Below are 7,863 nucleotides of genomic sequence, written 5' to 3' on the forward strand. Positions count from 1 at the left end.
CTTAATATTGATTAAAAACTGCTAGTACTGAGCAGATTATTGCACTTGTAACATGAGAAAATGCATAAGTGAAAAAGTCTGGTGCTTTTGAATTAATATTAGGGACTTAAAAGAAGCTGCTATTTTGTGCTAAAAAGTTACTTGTAAGGTACTTTGGTCTTATTTCAAGTTTTCTAAGATATTTGCTTTAGAAACTTGGCATTAGTTCTTGGTCATAGTCAGATTTTTTTGCTTTGTGCTCATAGACCAATTCTGGGTCACCAGTAAATATGAATTCTGTCAAATTCTGCTGATTATATTGAAGAGCTTCAGATTGGCGTTGATTGAAAAGCGACTTTTAACCAGATTTACATGTTATGATCTCCATCAGTCACCTTCATCTGATGTTGGGGTCGCAGCAACCTGCCCGGCTCTGCAGCACCGCCACACTTAGCTGTTGTTTATGCAGAAGAAGCTGAATCCGTCTTTTGGTTTGTCAGACTCACCGGAGAGCTGAGGTGTGTGTGGCAGAGAGAGGGCGGCCCGAGTGAGAGCAGACAGTCTCTCTGTAATGAATATAAATGGGCTGCTCTCTCTCTCTCTCTCTCTCTCTCTCTCTCTCTCTCTCTCTCTCTCTCTCTCTCTCTCTCTCTCCTCATCTGGCTCACCTTTTTGAAAGCAGCCATGGATCGGTGGCGAGGAATAGAGTTGGCCGGCCTCCTCCGCTCGCTACCTTTTCTCATACTGAACGCTAAATTTATTGCCTCTTTTCTTTACCTTGGCTGTTAGCCGTGCTGTGGTCCAATTTCCACCAGACAGCTCTAGGAATGATGGATCTTCATCACAGCGCTGTCAGAATAAAACGACTTATGCATTTCAAAAGAACTGTTTGGTTCTAAGTGGATCATTTCCTTCAGCAAGACAGTTTGGTTGTTTATCTCTGCAATGCTGGAAGAGTAATTATTGCAGACAAATCTCATTCCTGGTCCAGTTTCTAGACTTAAAAGACAAAACCTAACTTAAAGTAACTTTTCAGGAATATTTAGGAGATTTTTAAACTCAACAATTAATTAATATTTATTTAAAACGTATTTATTAAACTAGCAGATTATTTCACTGTAACAAGACATTTTTTTCCGTGTTATAAGTGAAATAATCTCCCAATTGAACCAGCACCAGTTTATATTTGTTACTGAAAGTTATTTGTGATATTTTTAATATTTACAGTAGAAACGGGACAGAAATACTTGGTAATATTTTGTGGTTTTGCAAAGTGGAATTAATATTTTGATGTCAATCTAAAGTCGGATTTAAAATCAGGATTTGCTTGTAAGGGGAACAGATTTTTTTCCTATTTCATATATTAGATGGAAAGTTGACTAATCTGACAGAATGATATAATAATTATTTCCAAATGATTTTGTATTTATTTATTTTGTGTGATATTTTACTTATTTTTCTTGTGTAATTTTATTTTTGTGGGTTTAATTTTATCTATCTTTCTGGTATTTTATTTATTTTTCTTCTTGTGTCATTTTATTCTATTTATCTGTTTTCAATATTTAGAGTAATTCTTGCACCAGCTCTGAATTATTGTGATTCTTCTTCTGTCTTGTTTTTGTTTTGTTTTGTTTTTCAGAAAATGTTTATTTTATTGGAAAGAATTCATAATAATTTCAAAAGGATGAATTTTTTTCTGTTTCCGTTGTGATGAAAATCCTCCACAGAACAAATCCTGGTGCAGCACTTTGGACTTTTAACAGGCGTTTTTGCTCGTCTAATTAAATCAGGTTGTTGTCACGAAAACAAATCAACAAACAAACAGTTTTTCTTCCCGGATCTGTTTTCCCGTCTCTCCAGGGAAATTCTTGGAATGTTTTCTGATGATCCAGATTCATTTCCTTCAGGTGTTTGTCTGACTTTTCCCTCCTATCTTTGTTCTTCCTCAGTGCCACATTGTGAGTAATTTCTGCCAACGTTTGGATTTTCCCCCCAATCTTCCTGTGGAAACTCCATTATTTTGACTTCTTTGTTCTTATTTTGACATTCCTGCTGCTGTTTAATGGGCTCTGTTGTCTAAACTGCAGAAATACCTTTTTGTTTTTGTATTTGTAGTGAGTTTGGATCAGTTTCCTTCTGCCTTTCATGCACCAAAGTTACCTCTAATCAGACTTGGCTTTCATCGTAGTTGAGATCAAATTTAATGTCATTGATGAATTATGACACGACTCTGTTTTTTTTACCCATGATGAACTTTGTTGCTTGTTTCTCTGGCATTTTTATGATTTATCTTTGTGGTGATGAACTCTGAGTCATAACCCTAATCTGTGACTTCTCCACAGATCATCAATAAGACGATGATTTACATTAAACTCTCTGTGTTTTCTTGCCATTATTTCTACTTTTCCCTCAGAATTCAGACTTTTTTTCCTCAGAATTTAGATTTTTTATCAGTATCTTGTCTTTTTTTCTCAGAATTGTTATTTTTTTTCTTAGAATTTGGACTTCTTTCCCAAAATTCTGACTTTTGACCATTTCTCTCTTTTTCAGTGGCCCCTCATCCTCTTCCAGATAATTGCAGGCCCAGATATTGGTTTAGTTTACTAAATTGCCCATCAGTGAGTCTCCAAACACGTCGTTTCAACCTGATGGTCAAAGATTTTATGATCGCCTAATTCTGAAAAATCTTACTTAATAGAACAAACCAAAATGTTACTGGCACCTCAGCTTTGCTCTCAGAGAAAACACGTTTTAAGTTTCTTCTGGGCCCCATCTCAGCAGGAAACTGCCTCGTTTTTAGATGTATCGGCTCGGCCTCTTTGTTGCTGACGTACAGGGTTAGGGTTAACCCTTTATATTATCTCCACACTTCATTGATCTGCCAATCAGCAAACGCTCCTTCCTTTCTGTTGAAATTATGAGGCGCTAATTGAGCCCAAGTCGCCACCAAAAACTGCTTTTTGAAGAACTCCACCTTCATTAACTCCCTACTTTATCCTTTAATTTCCGCTACAACAAGTGGAGCTGCTACAAAATGCAATTGTAATGAAATACAGTTTATTTTTACTACATAATGTGCATGATCACCTCTTCCTCTTTCCTCCCGTTTGCACTCTCTGGATTCCCATGACAGCTGAGCTGTTTGAAGACAGTTATTCAGAGGGAGTCCTATGATTATCACACATCGTCTCCATCTCGCAGAGTTGTTATGTCTGCTTTCCTGCTGCCGCTTTGCTCTTGATGTTTCTCATGAAAGGGTTGGGGAAAAAACAGACTCTTAGCTTTATTCTGGTTAAGTGTCATCTGGGTCTACTTAGAAAGCTGCGAGGCTGTTAGCACTGCTGACAGCGTTGTCATGTTTTCCTAAATTGATTCACTGTGTGATTACTCTGCATTCGTTGTTCCCTATCAGAGACAAGATGCAAGAAATAGAATAAAATTAGATCTTATACATGCAAAAAAATTACAAAAAATTGCTTGCACAAGTGGAAACATGATGTGAAAATTCTTGTTTATACCCTCACTTACTCCTATAGACTAATTAATTGCCAGGAAGTGTTGAGTAATTTAAATTGCAAATCAGCTTTCCTCCTCTTTTGTGATTAATTTTTCATTGTTCCACCGAGGGAAAAAGCCAACAGTGTATTTTATCTGATACAAGTTGTGCTAAAGATGGTTTGTGTGCGAAGTGAGGAAGCTCAGGTGCAGTCGTTATCTTGTAACATTAATTAAGATTTCTCTCGGTTTGGCGCCACCTTTCCTGTCAACGATCCGCTCACCATGACAGAGGTCTCTCCCACTTTCCGTCTCTCCTCTTTCGTTCTTGGCTCCGTTTCTTTCAGCTCCGGATTCGGTTTCTGCCAAGTTTTTCCAGGTCCTGAACTTCTGTTTCAATCAGAGACTAATTAAGCTCAGGAATGGAAAAGGCTTTTTTCTTTTCCAGCCAGATTTATTTTCTGAGTGAGAAAAGCTGAACCTGAAACCTTGTGATGAAGTTTGTGTCGACAAAACTGAAACAATTCGTTACTCTGAAATAAAACCGACAGATTGTAATTTGCTTTTCACGTTGAAGACTTTTAATCCCATGAGATGGGGGACAAAAATTAATGAGTTGATTTGACGTGGCCAGTAAATATTGAACATTTTCAGAAAGTGTTTATCATTAAAGAACATCCAACTGACCTTTCCTGGTCAGAGCTGCTGTTTGCTGGGTGACCTTCAGAGCAAAGAGCCAGCTTGAGTCGAAAGACGTCAGTCCTGTGTGAATGGACGCAGACGGCTGGCGCATTTCTCTGCTCCACTCAAAGGAAAACAAAGAAGAAACCAAAGGAAGGCTTCCCTCAGTGAAACACTGCAGTCGGTTAACCGTTCAGTTTGGGATCGACACACGAGGAGTTTGTGCTGCCGACATGTTGTTAAATACTGGAGAAAGTGGGACATTTATTATAATTTCTCTCCTGGCAATATGATCTTATAGCAATAAACATCAACAGTTTTACCAATGAAAGGATATAGTTGTCGTTTGTATGGTTTTAAATTCCACATTTTTATACTTCCATTTGGTCTCGACTGCTTCTAAAAACAAAAACAAGCTTTTTTCTGAAAAAGAGAAAATGTTAATGCTTTCGGTTGTTTGGAAAATGAGCCGTTTCAAAAACCTCCAGAATGTAACAATTCAGGCACTGCCCGTTACCTAGCAACCCCAGCGGAATTCTGGCCGTTACCTAGCAACCCCAGCGGAATTCTGGCCGTTACCTAGCAACCCCAGCGGAATTCTGGCCGTTACCTAGCAACCCCAGCGGGGCTCCAGAATGTTTGTTCAGCTGGTTTTATGGGGCGTTCACAGCAAGCATGTTTTGAGAAAATGGCATTATAACATGACGTAAACCTCTCAATGTTGATTTTACAAAATGCTGACACTATAAATATTGACGGGACAAATATGAAATTCAATTTTATTCACAGCCAAAACTTGATGGGATCAAAATGTTACCACTATTTTAGAAAAACAGTCCTAACCAGAAGCTGTATCATGGTGCATTCACTCCAAACCCGTTTCAAGTGTCAGGCGCGTCTGGCTTGCATTCAAGGTCCATGTGGAGGTGCATCATCGGCGAGTGGAGGGAGAGCTGCGGCGCGATTCAAAACGTTTCGAGTGTTTGACACGCGCCCAAAGCTGAAGTTGGAAAATCTGAACTTTTGTCGCATAGTTTTGCATTTTCCAATGTCTTAATCTCAGAAAAAAGAACAACTATGGAGGATAAACAAATTGTTGCTGTTTGCTTGGATCCATTTTTGACACTCAAAACGCGTTTGGTATGAACGCACCACTACTGCTGTATGTGCTGTACAATGGCTGCTGGAAAAGACAAGTGTTTTGTTGTTGACTTACCATTCACAAACAACATTCTTGTTGTTTGTGCAGGAGACTCCACTTCTGCTTGTTAACGTTATAAAAGCAGAAGTGCAGCCATTTTCACGTGCGAGCGTAAACGTTGAATTGGGGGGGGTGTGGCCAGCAGTAGATTATTTAGATTCAAAGTGACAAGACGCCCTAAAACACCTCAGTATCTAAGAATTATTTTGTGCAAATAAATGTATTTAACAGGTTTTCTGAACTTTCTGTTTAAACAATAATAGGTCATCCTAAATCGAACATTGTGATGTTCTCCTATGATAGTAGCGTGAATTTTGTGCCGCACTAATAGCGTTTCATTTTGCGAGAGTGTAAGCTAAGGACAGCGATTTTTATTTAAAATGTCATAAAAGGAGAAATCTGCTAGAGGAATTACAAAAACAAGAGCTCTCCAGAACGGCGCGCTTGTTTCCAAGTTCTGATGGAAACGATAGCATTTGCTAATAAAGCTCTGCCAAGAGTCCAGACGAACCGTCAGCTGCTGAGACGTGTTTCGCCTAAAATGGCTTCAGTATTTGACAAGGGGGAAAAAAATCTGAGTTGGAATATAAAGAAAATCTTTCTTTTTGAGCTGCATCAATTTTGCATCAAAGAGAGAAAAAACCCGACAATTTGCTGGAGGAGGAGAGTTGATGTGGATGTGGTACTGAAAGCTTTTATTTGTTTTCCTCAGTGTGAAACAGATTTCACTACTTGGAAACCATGAAAAGAAGGCAAACATTATCTTCAGTGTGACAACTGTGGTTCTTATGAATTCAAGCCGACTGTCAGTATAAATAACTTGAGTGACTCACAGGGAAAACTTATTTTAAGTTGCCCTCTTAATTGCAAAATGTTTCTGTTTATTCTGCCTTATTGTTGCGTGTTTGTTTATGATTTGTCCGTTTTTTTTGGTGACTTGTGCATTTATCACTTGCTCAAACGTCAGTTTCCTCTGAAGAGCCGAGACGGATAACGTGTGTCACTGACGACGCGTTTTCATCTCCGCCACGTCTTTGGAAAGTTGTTTCTGTTGTTGTCACTGGACGACATCCTCTCTTCTTCCCCGTCGTTTGTTGTCAGTGTTTATTGAGATGAAATGCGGTTTTGAAGTCCAGGCTGACCAACGCAGCTTAAAGAATATATAAATATATAAATATAGGGGTTTTTTCTTTTGGTCTTTTTTGTCCAGATCAAAGTGTCGTCGTTCCCTACGTCAATCATAAGGAAATGGAAGAGGTCATCAACACTTTTAGCTTAATTGGTTGTGCTTAATTAACAACTGTCTCAAAGTGCAGCAGTAAAATATGCTGCCACCTGCAGGTGGGAGTTTGCATCACTTCTATCCAATGATTTTGACCATTTTCTTGGAACATTTTCAATAAGCTTATGAATAAGAACAAAAAACTTTATTTGTTGATCACAGCAAAACTGGGTAACAGATAAAAAACACTTTGATTTGATTGATAAAAGAATATTTAAGCACACAGAAGGTTTTATTTGTGTAGTGCAGTTTTCCAAGCAGTACCTTAACTCTGCAATACTTTTCATTAGCTGAACAATTTCTACAGTTTTGGAAAGGGGAGACGTTGCGCTTTCCAGCCAGTTTCGGGTTATTACGGTAATTTCACCTGCGCCACAGCAGGAAGCATGTTTTACTTTGGTTTAATCTGACGAAACACTCTTAGTAGATGGTAAATTGCAAAAATAATTTGCTAGATATTGAAAGTTCCAGTTGTTATGGATAAATTGAAATAAATAAGCAACAAAAAAAAAAAAAAACATCCAGGTGGAGATTTGAAACTTATACAATAAGAGTGCAAACATTTATGCATATCAGAGTCACAACTTCTAAAGAGAAACAATAGAAATGACTGAATTATCATCAAATTCTGCCTCAACATGAAGTGATCATTTGGTTCAGATGTTAAATATTTGATAATTAAGCTTTGCAGCAATCAGAGAAAAGGCAACAACATGAGCAGTTTATATTTAAATAACATTCAAATAACATTGAAATTGCTCCCAGATGGTTCATAGAGAAACATTTGCATTTACTCGGTTTGCTTTTCTCGTTTGGTTTGATGCATCTAAAACTTATATTTTGAATGTTGTGTTTTTCTTGGCAGAACCCCTGGAGCTTCAGCTAATAAACATGATGTAATTTCATAAAGTAAAAGCTGAACATTTAGTTTTAAGTAGCTACCACAAATTAAAGCCTCCATATGCTTAACATTTTAATTAACAGTCCATATGGTCAGCTGAGTGTTTCATGATTCTTGTCTGGCTGCACAGCAGAATATGTGTCACTATGGAAAGCTAGAATTATAATTATTTTTTTTTAAATAAAATGTGTTCTAATTGAAATAAAACCACTGCAGCTCTGAAATAACTATATATTTATAATTAAATTTTCTGTGTGAGGGATTGTTTGCTTTGTTTAAAACATAATATTTGTGTCTGAGAGAACAGGAACATAATTAGAACAC

Source organism: Poeciliopsis prolifica, unplaced genomic scaffold (assembly GCF_027474105.1).
Source record: "Poeciliopsis prolifica strain line A6 unplaced genomic scaffold, Auburn_PproV2 SCAFFOLD034, whole genome shotgun sequence".
Lineage (NCBI taxonomy): Eukaryota > Metazoa > Chordata > Actinopteri > Cyprinodontiformes > Poeciliidae > Poeciliopsis > Poeciliopsis prolifica.